Below are 15,317 nucleotides of genomic sequence, written 5' to 3' on the forward strand. Positions count from 1 at the left end.
ATAGGGTCATGTTTGTTATCAAACATGTTGGAATCATGCTACTACACCGATTTCAGTGTTAGTTGCATGATGCCATGTACTGTGGTGGATCCTTAGAGAACCAGCCCCTCCATGTCTAACTGTGTAGACTTAGAGCGTCTGCGTGCAAGTCAGTGCTTCCGCTGAACCCAGACACTGTTCTGGCCTCCTGCTGATGAGCCTCGGGCAGGGGAAGACGGAACAAAGAAATTCCTGTAGAAGAGTGGTGTAGCCACATCTCCTTTGGAATTACGTGTCTCTGGGCTCGGGTGGGGGAGCTTCCGAGCATCACCAGACTGCTTTGAAGAGCACATTTGGTGCCCGTCTTGCATTAACCAGTTTACCCCAGACCAGGAACCCTTGGCTTCTGCTCTGGCACGAAACCACACAAAGGACATGGGAGTGACATCCCCCCTGTTCAGCTCCTCCCCTAGAGAGGTGCCAGGTGGCCACTTTATTCTGCCATCTTGAAAGCTGGATAAGCAGAGGCCCCTGGGAGTAGCTGACTTGTCAGACCATCAGAGTCCAGTCCCTGACACCCCCCCTCCAAATAGGTGGGTCACTGTAAAGGCTGTCCAGCTCCCATCCTGGGTTACTTAAGGGCTTCCATGAGGTTGGGATCCTAGATTAGTCTGAAACAAGGTTCCTCTGCAAGACTCGTCTTCAGGATCCTCCACACAACTCATCTGCTGCTGGACACTAGACTGTTGGGCTATACCAGGCTCAAGACGGAAGACTGCTCCTCGTAAAAAGGCTCCTACTGCAACTTCGTGTCCGTGCTTGCAACCATCTTGCACATCCGCGGCCATACATCCTCCAGAGTCATAAGGACTCTGTGTGCATCAAGGATAGCCGGAAGGAATCTCCCTTGGAGTGAATGAGTCACTCTCATGCAGCCGCAGGCACCTCAACGTTGACGACCAGTCTGTGGATCCTGCCGTCCCCCAGACTCCTCAAGGCTCTACAACACAGGTGGTAGCTTGGTAGTTCTCCTGAGGGCTGATCTGTCTTCTATGCAATTTGGAAGACTGAATTCCCTCGTTGAACTGCTGGAACTGGGCCCCTGTGCACCATGTCTGTCTTGCGTAGCCAAGCCTTGTTGACTCTTCAGTCCAGAGATCTACAAACTCCAAGAAATCCCAGCCATCACCCTGATGCAAAGGTGATGTCCTCACTGCATCTCCTGCAACGTAGGCATCCATCTTTGTTGTGCTGCTGAGGCCTCCCTGCAACTCCCTGTTACTGCTGCCGAATGGTCCCTCCGGGGACTTCCATCGATTCCTGTTGGCGCTCCTGCTTGCCGAGGGCCGGCCCTCATTTACCTGTGATAGGTGAATTCCCTGGACCTTGCTGGTCCTTCTTTCTATAACTCTTCCTACAATACGTCTTCTGCATTTGTCAAGGCTGGTTGATGGTCCTGATTGCCACTGACCCTCCTGCAATTCGTCGGCCGTCATGGGACAGCTCACGGACGGCTCCTGTGCTTCTACATCTTTGCCTGGTATCTACAGCTGAAATTCCAAGACTTCCATCCTAATGTGAAGGACCCCTGACAAGGGTGGGCACCGTGCTCCTGCGCCTCCAGCTTGACTCTGGGAGGTTTCGACTGTCAGGTCTCTCCTCAGGTGCTCCACACCTGGGTTCCACTGACCTGGTCCACTGGTCAAGGTAGCAGCTGGACATCCGAAGAGCCCCACTGACTTAAACGGGCGGTTCCAACATCACTGCACACATATGCACCCAGGTTCCCAGTATAGGTATCCAGTTCCCCTGGGTATCAATGGGTGAGGGTACTCTCCAACCTCCCTGGCTCCAAAATATTTCCTCTAGGTCCTCTGGGAAGGATCCTGAGTCCTTAAAGTCCTAAACGCGCCTTCCCAGTGTTGATCTATGGACACTGACTCGTGGCAACACCTCTGCACCCCAAGGACTAGGGACTCCTAATTACTTACCTTTGGTGGTTTCGTGCTTCCCCTGCCCTACAGATCTTTGGGTGGTAGTCTTGGTTAGGTACCCCTTTCGCATTCCACTTTTGGTTTTCCACCCCCATAAGGGCCCATATGTTTTTATGTGATTACTTACCTGTTTAATTGACTTTGTTATCGTGTATGCATATCTCCGGGAAGGAGTTTAGTGTTGGTGTGCAATAAATGCCAAAGTATTTTTTTAACATTGGTGTGGTTCTTTTCTGTGCAACTCACTGACGTGTGGTAAATGCACCCACTTTACACCCTCCTGGATAAGCATTTGCTGCTTTCCACAGCTGACCCTCGAGAGCTTTTGTTATCCGAGACGTCTTACTCTATTATCACTAAGGGGTTGCTTGGACTCAGCGGAGGGTTATCACGAATAGGTTATATACTGAGCCAGCCTCCTACATCTGCACTTAGTCACATTCTGTCATCATGGATCATTTGTGCAAATGCATTACTGAATTCCTCAGGAAGACAAAGCTCCATGGATACTTACCAGAGGGCGTGTATAAAGCACCATAGCAGACAGACAGCGTCCTGGCACCTCAATGCAGCTACCAAATGTTAAGAAAGTTAATTACCTGGGGTAACAATCTTTTTGGTTGATACACTAGTGTCCGAAAAGGTCTCGAAAAAGAGATAAAAGATGCACTAAACTGTTAAACCCAGGAGGAGCGATGTTTAGACGTACTTGCCGCCTATGACCAATTGCATTCTACAGAGTGAGTGTGATCACACTCAGCATGAAGAAAGTGCAGAGGGGAATGGGAGGGACAAAACAGATATGGGCGATCCGATGCTGCTGCAACGGCTACTAAATTCAAACAGTCATTGTCATCCTCTGGCTCCATTTCAGGCCCCTTGTCGGAGGAGGAGTCTCTCACTTTTTCCTTCACACAACTAGCTGCAGCGGACTATGGCAGAAAACAATACTACTAACCATTAATCTTCACATGTAATGGAAAAAACAGATTGAACTGTAGTTATATTCACAACCCTTCTTGAGTGCACTCCTTTTACCTTGTGATTAGGCTTTAGGTTTTCCGAAATAATCTCAGTCGTTGGTAACCTTGCTTCAGCACAAGGTTTTGCACCATCACAATGCTAGTTCCAGTATAGGATTTTGCACTCACAGTTCTTTTTTTTTTTGCCAAACAGTATCATGTATGTTCATGAATGTCCACAAATCCAACCTCCTTTCACCGTCTTGTGCTCTAGTTTTTAGTCTATTTGCAGACTGAGTAATTAACAAGCGCTTGTCTAAAGTCTTTGCCTTATACGCATGTTTTTCTGTAGGTCTAGTAATTTATTTTTTCTCCGCTTTTTTCAGGTTATCTGGTCCAAAGCGATGGCGAAGTACCGCCATTGTGCAGCACAGAGGCTCCTTTCAGACCTGTGTTCTCGAAGCTGCTGGGACGAAGCAGGTAAGATTCAGCTCGCCAATGCCGGACAGCCAGCTCCTTCCTCGGATATTCAGATTCTAAAGCAAGGCATGACGAGGCCTTTAATAGACTTGTTGATAAGATGGCAGCCAAGATTTCCCATATCTTACGTGGTCTTCTGAAAATGTTCCACAAAGTAGTTGGCATTACCTTGGGTCTCAATGGAGGTATGACTGTGACTGATGTGACAACAGTTCTTTGCAATGGAAATAAATGCACTATGTTGTGACCCCCCAAAATGGCACGCATTAAATCATTACTCTCCATCAGACTTTAGTTGGTACATTTCTTCTCCCGCTTGTTGACAACCTGTTTCTTCTAGCCTTCACTTTGTCCATGCCCAGACTATGGAGGTTCTTATTGTTCCAATAAAAATGGGAGAAGATGAAAATCTTGATTGTTTACTCAGTCATGACATTTACCTACCTTGCAGATTCCTCAACTATAGAACAATCCCAGCCATCAGATATGATCCAGAACCTTCAAAACTCAAGTCGCCGGCATGGGGTGCTGACTTTGCATCAACACCGGAAGCGGCATTTGAGGAGTTCTTCAAAGCCACATCGTACCTTCCCTGGTCTAGCATCAGTTTGAATCCATTTTTTTCTCAGCCTTCAATGTGAGTAACAGACCGACAGATAGTGCGGGACCAAAAACTTAAAAGTGGATTCTTATTAACCTTCTCTACAATGCATCCATCAAACCGGGAGGCAGGCAAGTCGATGAGCAATCTGCAGGTAAACAGAGTATGCACCATCAAGAGGGATGGTTGTTTGATGTTTAGACAAGGAAGCCCTGTATAACTGATCTGGTACTGTGTCTACCCTATGCACTTCAGAATCCGGGCAGCAGTGCTTGGCAAAAGTGTGAAGGACGCCCATGTTGCTGCCTTGCAGAGGTCTAAGATCCTCTGGCAAGGGCAAAAGTATAGGATTTGGCCCTGGTGGTATGAGCCTAGAGTCCTTCTGGCAGAGGGTTTTCTGGTCAGAGCATAGCATGTTTTGATGCACAAGATGATCCAACTGGAGAGGGTCCTCTTTTGTACTGTGTCCACGCCTTAGCTTCAAAACAACTAACAAAGAGTCTATCTTCCAGTTGTATGTCTTTGGTGTGGCCTAGATAGTAGTTGACTGCCCAACTAGGATCCAACGGATGAAAACTGCTCCCCCTCTTCTTCAGTGGGATAGCATGGGGGATAGAAGGCTTGGATGGTGAAGGAGTGATCTGGATGGATGACGGGATGACCACATTTGGCAGGATAGCAGTCCTGGTTCGAAACACTTTGTCCTGATAGAAAGAGGCAAAAGGAGGATGGGAGATAAGCACCAGTAAGTAGTCAACCATTCGGGCGGAGTTGATAGCTATCAAAAGGATAATGTTACTTACTCAGTATGCATCTGTTCTGGCATGTAGATCTGTAGGTTCACATGCTTTGCATACTCCTGCCATCTAGTGTTGGGTCCAGATGTTTGAAAGTTGTTTTTGTCTTCTAAGAAGTCTTTCCAGTCAAGAGGCACGGTGATTCATTTCGGTGATAGTGTGCATAGTCATCGACTCCACTGTTGCACTGTTTTCCCGCAAGAGGGTGAAAATGGAGTTAGTAAGTGTAGAATGAAGATGTCCATGCGAATGTATGTAAACTGAGAAACTGCAATTACTACAGGAGACCGGGGAGGCGGGTGGGCGCATGTGAATCTACAGCTCTACATGCCCATAACAGATGCTTACTGGGTAAGTAACATTATCCGTTCAAGGCATGAGAGCTGTAGATCACATGCTTTGCAGACTATACAGCAGTATGCCCACAAAGCGGTGGCTAACCTGCAGTTGTTGTAGTTGTTTGAAACAGTGTTTTGAGCACTGTTTGGCCTACATTAGCTTGGTGCCTCGCTAACACATCTACTCAGTAGTGTTTAGTTAATGTGTATGGTGTAGACCATGTAGCTGCTTTACATATGTTAGCTAGATAAATGTTGCCTAAAAAGGCCATAGTAGCCCCCATCTTGCGTGTAGAATGCGCTCTAGGGGTATGGATAAAGCGCTTTTGGCTTTTAGCATACCATATTAAAATGCATTTAACAATCTATCTTGAAATACCTGATCTAGAGATGGGGATGCCTTTGTGAGGGGGTGCAAATGCAACAAATAGCTGTTTGGCTTTACGAAAATCTTTGGTCCTTTCTATGTACTATAGTAAAGCCCTCTGTCTAGCGAATGGAGAGCTCTTTCTGCTACTGAATCAGGTTGAGGAAAAAACATGGATAACTCAACTGATAGGTTAATATTAAAAGCAGAAAGCACTTAGTGAAGGATTTTTGGATTGGTGCGAAGGACAACTCTATCCTTATGGAGTTGAAAGAAAGGTTCTTCCAGGGTTAAAGCCTGTAGCTCACCAACTCTCCTCATTGAAGTGATAGCAATGAGGAAAGCAACTTTCCATTAGAGGAACTGTAGAGGAAACTTACGTAAGGGTTCAAAGGGTGGACCCATAAGTCTTGCAAGCACAATACTGAGATTCCACACTGGTGCAGGTGGAACTCTGGGTGGTATGACTCTCTTCAAACCTTCCATAAAAGCTTTGATTACTGGAATTTTGAAAAGAGATAAATGTCTGTTTAGCAAATAGGCAGCCACTGCTGCAAGGTGTAAACGAATAAATGTGTAAGCTAGCCCTTCTATACAATATTCTGTATAGAAGCATCTAGAGAATGAATCTTCTTCTTGTTACAGTAGATAACAAATCTTTTCAATTTTGCTGCATAGCAAGCCCTGGTAGAAGGGTTCCTTGCTCTTTTTAAAATAGTCATACATTGTGGTGGTAAATTTAAATAACCAAACTGACTTCAGGAGCCAAATCGCTAGGTTGAGCTCCTTGGGACTTGGATGTCTGATTTCTCTATGGCTCTGAGTGAGGAGACAGGAGGCGAGATGTAGTTTTTGATATGGAACCACTGACAGTTCTAACAGGATAGTGTACTAAGGTTGACAAGCCCATGTGGGGGCTACTTGACTCATCGTAAGGGATGTTGGTCTGAGCTTCCGAACCAGCAATGGAAGTAGTGAGAGAAGCGGGAAAGCGTAGGCAAATATCCCTGACCAATTCATCCGTAGGGCATTGCCCTTGGATAGGAAGTGTAGGAACCTGGATGCAAAGTTTGGGCATTTTGCATTGTCTACTGTGGCGAACAGATCTATTTGTGGAAATCCCCATTGTTGGAAGTAAGGACGAAGAACTTGGGGATGAAGTTCCCACTCGTGAACTTGCTGCGTCTCTCTGCTGAGGTCAGCAATCCAACTGTTCACTCCTGCAAGGTTTTCTACTAGGAGTTGAGATATTGTGGTGAATTGCCCAGTTCAAAATGTTTTGTGAAAGTCGTGACAATTGGAGAGAGAGTGTTCCCCTTTGTTTTTGTATATAGTACATTTTTGTCATGTTGTCTGTGCGGACTAGGACAGCTTTGCCTGTAAGGCGAGTCTGAAAAGTTGAGTGCTAGGAACACTGCTAGAAGTTCCAGATAGCTGATGTGGAGACTTTTGTGATAGTCGCTCCACAGACCCTGGATTGTGTAATGTTGGAGATGGGCTCCCCAACCGGTGAGAGATGAGTCTGCTGTTAGCACAGTCTATGGAATAGGGTCTATGAAAGGCTGCCCTTTTGATAAGTTTTGTAGGTACCACCACTGCAGAGAGTGATGGGTGCAGCCGCTTACCAACACTAGATCGGTTAATTGACCCTGTGACTAATTCCACTGACTTGCAAGACATTTTTGTAGAGGACGTAAGTGAAGCCTTGCATGAGGCACGATTGCGATGAAAGATGAAATCATTCCCAGCATGACAACTCTGGCTGGTAAGGTTTGATTTGGCTGTAACGTATAGTTTACCTGTTGGTGTAGTGTTGCAGCTTGAAGACTTTCTGGATTCACTATGCTGTGCATTATTTCGCCATCTAGTGGTTGGGTCCGGAATTGTATTTCTTCTCTTTTTTTTTGTGACCCAGGTGGGCTTTCGACATACCACCATTTGGTGCCTTTTCGTGACGTGGACGCGCTTCCTCCGTAAGCTCCCACCTTTGGTTGCCATCTTCGGATTCTTTTTTTTTCTTTGCTTCTTGTCCTTTAATAGTCTTCCTCCTGTCTCAGCTTTCTTGCGGAGGAGGGTGGGATAACTAGTGAATCCAGAAAGTCTTCAAGCTGCAAAACTACACCAACAGGTAAGCAACTATACATTTTGCAGCGTGAATCTTTCTGGATTCACTATGCTCTGCATAGACTTTGTAGCGGTTTGCTAGGTTTGTGGGGGCTGGGTGGAAGATGAGCGTTGGTTACAGAACAAGTATTGTAAGACCTTCTGTCCCACTTGTGCTTCCTTATACATCTGAATATCTACGCAGTAGTGCTTAGTGAACATGTGCACGGAGGACCACGTTGTTGCTTGGCAAATGTCTTGAATAGGCATATTTGGTAGAAACGCAATTGTTGCTCCTTTCTTCCTTGAGTGAGCATGTGTTGCTCCTTGTAATTCTTGCCGTGCCGGTTTGTGGCAGGATTGTATGGTTTGCGCAATCCATCGTGCAATGGTATTTTAGGTAACTGGTCGTCCCAGAAAACTGCTGGCAAAGGACACAAAGAATTGCTTTGTTTTCTTGCATTCTTTTGTCCTTTCTATATAGTGCATTACTGCCCTCCTGGCGTCCAGTGTGAGTAATGCCTTTTCTGTGGTTGGTTTTTGGAAAAAACTTGGTATTTGTATTGTCTGGTTTATGTGGAACCTTGACACCACCGTTGGCATGAAATGTGGGTCAGTTCTCATTACGATCCTGTCATTGTGTATTTGTAGGTAGGGCTCTTGTAGTGTTAGCGCTTGTAATTTGCTTACTCTTCGTAGTGATGCGATAGCCACTAGGAAGGCTGCCTTTAGCGTGAGCATTTGCAGAGTTGCTTTATGAATAGGCTCAAATGGTGTCTTCATCAATTGAGTCAGCACTACATTGGGGTTCCATGCCATCTCCATAATCTGTGAGAACCAGGTTTGTCTTGCCCACTGAGGTGCTATCAGTATTAGCGTCATGTTGCTGATTCTGCATTTGTTTAGTACCCAGTGTAGCAGTGGTATCGGTGGAAAAGCGTATGCAAATGACCCTGACCAGCTTATCCATAGAGCATTCCCTAGGGACTGTTTGCACCGTTGTCTGGATGCAAAGTTTTGGCATTTTGCTTTTTGGTGTGTTGCAAATATGTCTATTTGCAGAGTTCCCCATTTGTCGAATATCTTATGGATTTCTTGTTGATTGATTTCCCATTCGTGGGATGCGGACGTCTGTCTGCTGAGCCGGTCTGCTTCCACATTGTCCTCTATTTGCCTTGGAATTGCCCATCTGTGAGAAAGTGGCTCTGTATATACTGTTCCCAAATAGGTACAGTGTGCACAGAGTCCACAGTCCCCAGAGGCTTGGCAGAGGCTAAAGTTCGATATACCTTACTCTTTAAGAAGTAGCTTGGTCGAGCAGTAAGGCAGTATCAGAGGACAGTGTAAAGCATTTGTTCCACACACTCAGTCAGCAAATGGTCTCACACACTCAAGAACTGAACTCTAGGCCAATGGTTTTGTATAAAAATATATGGTTGTTTTATTTTAGAACCAACAAATCGATTTCAAAATATACTTTCTCTGAATGAGAGGCTTTATATAAATACTTTCAATATGCAGTAGGCTGTTGAATGCAATAGACAGTTGTTGCAATTGGCAACACAATTTCAAACACAATAATACATTGAGCTCAATGGGAATTTCTAATTAAATACAATTAGTTACTTTAAGGATTACTTTTCTAACCACAGGACTGGATCCTGGATTCAGTCTTGGGACACTGGGTCCCTGCCCTGGGGTGGGTACACCCCCTATCCTGCCACTCTCCTGTGGGAGGGGGGCAGTGGCCTAGTCCTGATTGGGCAGGGCTCCCCATCTTCAAGATGGCGAGAGCCCGGAGATGTGCTTCACCTCGCCTCCCCCACCTGAGGGGTGGGGTTGGCAGAGGCTGGCACACCCCCTGTCCTTCCCTGGGTTTTCCAGCCAGTCTTCCCACCAGAGTGGGGGTTTAGAACCAGTAGGGGCCTGTTGCTGAGTACAGCAAGTGGCCTGGAGAAGCTCACAAATGCAGCATGCCTTTGAAGCTTCCCCTGCCCATCCTGTGGGAGGAGACCTAGCACCTCGCCCAGGATGTGCATTGTTGCAGACCCAGGAGAGCAGATGGCTCTCTACCCAGGGGTCCAGCAACATGTCTGCTGTGTGGCAGCCTAGGCAGCCCCTCAGACAAGACGTGGATTGTAGGTTAAGTTCAGGGGGCATCTCTAAGATGCCCTCTGTTGTGCATTGTACATTAAATCCTGCACTGGCATCAGTGCGGGTTTAATGTGCTGAGAAGTTTGATACCAAACTTCTCAGTCTTCAGTGGGCCCATCATGGTGCTGTGGAGTTCGTTTTGACGATCTCCCAGCACCATATACTCTTAAATGGCAGCACTGCACTTAGTGCCCAGGAATGGACCTGGGTACTGTAGGGGCACAGGGCTCATGCACCTGCACCCACACCACTGGCATAGGGCACCCAGCTAGAGGGGTGGCTGATGTATGCCAGGGCAGTGTGTGTGGTGGGCATGGCACACAGGGATGTGAGCCATGTCGCCTCTGTTCTGTACCTAGACACTCAGCCTGCAAGGGCAGTGTGTGTGTGTGTCAGGGTACAAGGCCTCTAAGGGTGGCACAATAAGTGCTGCAGCCCTTAGGGGCCTTCCCTGGTCACAAGGCCCTGGGTACCTAGTGCACCATTTACCAGGGGCTGACATGTGGCCAGGGTTTGCCAATTTGGGTTTAGGAATCAGCACAGTTTTTAGGGAAGGAACATAGGCCCTGGGCACCTGATTGGCAGGAGCCCAGGGCACACTCAGTCAAAGTACATTCAGCAAAAAGTGGGGGCATACCTATGCAAGAAAGATGGCACTTTCTCACACCATCTCCATATCTCCTGTGCTAGCACTGATAGGGTCACCGATTGTGTTCCTTCTTGCTTGTTGATGTAGCACATGGTGGTTGTATTGTCAGTTTGGATTAGTACCCTGTGCCCGTACAGTTGTTTCTGAAAGGCTTTTAAGGCTAGGAACACTGTCTTCAGCTCTAGGTAGTTGATGTGTTTTATCGCATCCTGTTGTGACCACAATCCCCTTACCTTGAGGGTGTTTGTGTGTGCTCCCCACCCCAGCTGGGAGGCATCTGTTGTGATGGTCACTGTAGGAGTTGATTGGTTGAATGGTTTCCCTTGTGTTATGTTCTTGTTCCACCACGCTATTTCTTGCCGTACGGCTTGCGTGACACCCACTAGATCTTCCCAACTCCCTGTTGCCTGTGACCAATGTTGTTGGATCCATTCTTGGAATGGTCTCATGTGGAGGCGGATATTTGGGACCGGATGCCCTCATTCTCATCAGTTTGGCCACTGTCCTCACTGTCAGAGCTTGCCCCATGTGGTAATAACGTGTCTCCTTCAATATGGCCAAGGTACTTTCGTGCTCGGAAACACCTTGTCCTGTATGGTGTTGATCTCTGCCCCTAAGACTATCTTCACCTGTTCTGGTTCTATTGATGACTTTCCTCAATGGATTGAAAACCCTAGTTGGACTAGTGTTTGTATGACCTCTTGCAGGTGTCGCTTGCATTGGTTGTACGAGCTTGCTTTTACCAGCCAGTCGTTGAGGTACGAGTATACATGTATTCCTTGCCTCCTTAAGTGTGCTGCTACTGCTACCAGGCATTTAGTGAAAACCCTTGGTGCGGATTTGAGTCTGAATACCAGAACTGTGAACTGGTAGTGAGTCTTGTTGATCATAAGCCTTGGTAAGTTTGTTAGTCTTCCTCACCTTCGGCATCGCCGTAATACCGGTCTTCCTCCTCCTGTTCCTCGACTGGTTCTGGTGTTGTCGGTGGTTGAAGGTCCTAGATGCACCTTTGGGCTTCGGCTATGGGCTTCGGAGGAATAGTGAACTGCCTCATCTTCTCATCGAAGTCCCTCTTGCGTTGCAAGATGCTCGCCATTTCGGCCTCGAGCCTTTTCTTCTTCTCCATCATCTCCGACGCGTGTTCGGCGTCGAGACTTTTGGCCTTTCTCTTCGCAGTTGTTGACGTCGAAGTTGTAGCTTCTTTCAACCCTTCATTTTTCGACGTCGAAGAGTCCCTTTCGGGACAGCTCTTCGACGACTTTGCGTTATCTTGAGTTTTCGCCGCCTGGGAGTCCTTGTCAAAGGAACCGACGAGCTGTTTGTCCTTGGATGCAGTTGCGGACGTCGAGTGTTTTGACGGCAATGCTCCTTTCTAGGACTTGGGCTCACTTGTTCGAGTATCAGTTGAGTGCCTGGGGTTCAAGGACTCTTACCTCCTTTGGCGTTTTCTTTTCAACCTCGACAACTGTGGCGTCCTCCAGTCCTTCGGCGATGCTGTCCTCTTCTCCACTGGAGAGGCCCAAATCTCGGAGCGATGGAGGTGTCCCCTGCATGCTGTAGTTTGCCCTTCTTTGCCTCTCTCTTACTCTGAGGGTCTTCGGTGTGAATGCCGAGCAGGCGTTGCAGTCCTTGCTTCGATGGTCGAGCGGCAAGGAGAGATTGCAAACTGGGTGTTGGTCCTTCTGCACGTACTTGTAGTGGCAGTTGGCGCAGAATTTAAAGGGTGTTTTGTCCATCACCGTACCCAGGGAGCTCCCCGTGTGTGCATTTTCCGTAGAAACGTTGAACTGCGATGTTTTCCTCCTCTTTCGTCGTCCCCGTTACCTGACTCGTAGTCCGGTATGTTCTAAGGTGATTTTTTGTTTTCCTGCTGTTTTCCGTGGATTCTTCTCTCCAAAGTTGTGGAGCTCCTTCACTGACAATCCAGACCCTACGGCGGAAAAAAAGAATCTGAAAATGGCAACCAAAGGTGGGAGCTTCCGGAGGAAGTGCGTCAACGTCACAAAAAGGCACCAAATGGTTGTATGTCGACGCCCACCTGAGCCACACACAAAAAAAAAAAAAAAAAAGAAATACAACAATTCTGGACCCAACCACTTGATGGTGGAATAATGCACAGCATAGTGAATCCAGAAAGATTCACACTGCAAAACTGTAGTACTAAATACTGAATCTTGTGTATTCGGGCTGCATTGGGAGAGGCTAGAGCTTTTAGAGTGTTGATAGTAGCTCATAGATAAGACTGCATCTGTGCAGGATACAGGTAAGACTTTAATGCATTGGTGGTTAAGCCCTATTTATGAAGTAGCTGTATTGTTGTCTGAGTGTGTTGCAGACAGGTTTGGTAAGTGCTTGCTTTGATGAGCCAGTCGTCTAGGAAGGGAAAAACAGGAATACATGTCTTCTGAGATGAGCAGCTACTACTGCTAGACATTTGCTATATACTCTGGGAGCAGTGGTGACTCCAAATGGAAGTAATTTAAACTGGTAATGCCTGCCCATCACAAATCAGAGGTATTTGCGATGAGTTAGATGAAATGGATTGCGAAAATATGAGTCTTTGAAGTCTAGAGTAGACAAAATCGCCTTGCTCTAGAAGAGGAAGTACCTGTTGAAGATCACCATGTGAAAGTGCTCTGACAGTATGTATCGGTTCAAGTCTCTCAGATCTAGAATAGGTCTTAGTGAGCAGTCCTTTTTGGGGATCAGAAAGTAAGAGAATAGACCCCTGACCCTTGGTACTGAAGTGGAACTGGTTAAATGGCTCCTTTCAGTAAGAGGTGTGGTGATAATTTGTGAAAACTAGGTGGAATTTTTGAAATATTAGTGGTAAGCTGCAGGCAACCATGTTGGATATTTCCAAGCACCCATTTGTCGGTTGTTATAGATTCCAAAATGGGGAGAAAGTGTTGAAGTCTTCCTCTGACAGGTGTGGAATAATTGGATGGTAGTGTGGGGAAGTCACTGCTTTTTAGGGGAAGGGGAGTTACGAGGTGTGGTGTTTTTACCCCAACCCTTGGAAAGGTTTCCCCTATAACCTCTGATAAATCCTTGCAGAAAAGGGTTGGTTGTTACCTTTGTAAGAGGAAGTATTTTGATCAGAGTTTGATGACTTCCCGGTAAAAGGAACGCTGAAAGGAACATCTGTTTGAAGAAGACTGAAGTGCTCCGATAGACTTTGCAACTTCAGTGTACTATTTCATCTTTTCTAGAACTTGATCAACTTCGGGGCCAAAAAGATGTTGTTTATCGAAAGGTGTACTTAAAATTAATTGCTGGACTACACGTTTAAACCTAGAAATCCGTAACCAGGCATGCCTTCTTAGTAATACGCTAGTATTTATTTCCCTAGCTGCGGTATCAGCAGCATCTAAAGCACACCTTAAGGAAGAGTTGGAAATTCATCTTCCTTCCTGGACTAAAACTTGAGCTTGGGCTTTGTGCTCGTCTGGGAGATACTGTAATATGTAATTCGTCCCAGTGCACCCTATCGTATCTTGCTAGAAGGCCCTGCATGTTAGCAATGTATAAATGACTCGCCGCTTGTGCAGCCATATGTTTGACAGAAGCAACAATAAGTTTGGACTATCTGGGGGAGGAGCATCTCTCGAATTTTGAGAATTAGCATTAGATACTACCAAAGAATCAAGTGGTGACTGGCCTTTAATAAATACTGGATCTGTTGGGGAAGGTTTATATTTCTAGTCGACTCTAGAAGTGAGGACTTGTGCATGTACAGCGTCTTTAAATTTTTTGTCTGCATGCCTCATCATACCTTTGAGCATAGGGAGTGTGTGGCTCGACCTGTGTGTGGATCCTAAAGTCTCAAATAGAATGTCCTCCTCTAAGGATTCTTTGTGGAGCTCCACCCCAAGGAATTGTGCATCCCTGGCAATTAGTTCTGATAAGAGAAATTGTCATCAGGTGGAGATGGCTTCGCAAGATAAAGGTCAGGATCATTATCCACTGGAGGGTCAATTGTATAATCCGTCCAAGGATCCACTGCTAAATGTGTGTCTCCATCATCAGTATCCTCACAGCCATGGTGAGATAATGGAGAGTGATGAGGTGTAATATGTAAAGGATGTAGAGTTGGGGAGGAGGGATGAGGAGAAGAGGATAGTAGTGAATGAAAAGGGCTAGTATCAACGTTTTTCTTTTTCAAAGGGTTTTTTTAATGACTATCGTCATCAGGAAGCTTGTGCTTGGATGGCGTCTTGGCATGAATATGTCCTCTGTCAGGATTAATGTAATGTTTCTTTTGCTTGGGATCCAGTTTGGCCAGTACAATGTCTATTTTCGGATCCGAAGGGACTTCTTTGGTTTTCTGTACCAAAGGTTTCGGAGCCGAGATGGAGTGACCTATCAAAGCGGAAGATTTCGGTTCCAAAGGTTGTTTGCTGCTTTTCGCTGTCTAAGGTTTCGGCTCTGAAATGACTTTGTGCTTGGAACTGGAAGGTTTTGGCTCCGAAGTGGCTTTGGGCTGACTCAGTCCTGAGTTGGAAGGCTTGACAGTATGTTTAGGTGCCGAGCCAGAAGGCGGAGAGTCAGAAACATCGTCTCGGAGCCGACCTTGGCCAGGAGGCAGAGGTGGTGCCGAAGCCTTAGATTTGTTAGGGATGGGTGGACGGGGCAAAGGGTCTTCTCTATTCAAGTCACCCTGTCCCTGCGGCACATCGCCAGCGTCAAGGTCCATCTCCAACTCAGAGTCTGACACGTCGAAGGCTTGTTCCTCCTGGGCCGCTGAGTGCCCATGGTCATCTTGCTCGGAGTCTTCACTGAAGATATCCGGCATGTCGTCAATATGCTGGTACTGCATCTCCCGATGTCGAGCCCGATGATCACGGAGAGTATTTTTGGATCAAAAAGAATTGCACGCGTTGCAATCTCGTT

The 15,317-nt window shown here is 46.6% G+C and overlaps 1 protein-coding gene and 1 long non-coding RNA gene across 3 annotated transcripts in view; one reads left to right on the forward strand and one right to left on the reverse strand.

The window, feature by feature from the left end:
* The window catches only part of LOC146860156 (uncharacterized), a 208,188-nt gene extending 204,732 nt beyond the window's left edge, over nucleotides 1-3,456 (forward strand). Inside the window, exon 3 of the long non-coding RNA XR_014978797.1 lies at nucleotides 3,322-3,456. This is a non-coding gene — a long non-coding RNA (uncharacterized LOC146860156). The remainder of the gene's footprint in view (nucleotides 1-3,321) is intronic.
* The window catches only part of SNX1 (sorting nexin 1), a 732,138-nt gene that overhangs the window by 269,045 nt on the left and 447,776 nt on the right, over nucleotides 1-15,317 (reverse strand). The gene's annotated exons all lie outside the window — the stretch shown is intronic.

Source organism: Triturus cristatus, chromosome 3_1, assembly GCF_964204655.1.
Source record: "Triturus cristatus chromosome 3_1, aTriCri1.1, whole genome shotgun sequence".
In the NCBI taxonomy this organism is placed as follows: Eukaryota; Metazoa; Chordata; class Amphibia; order Caudata; family Salamandridae; genus Triturus; species Triturus cristatus.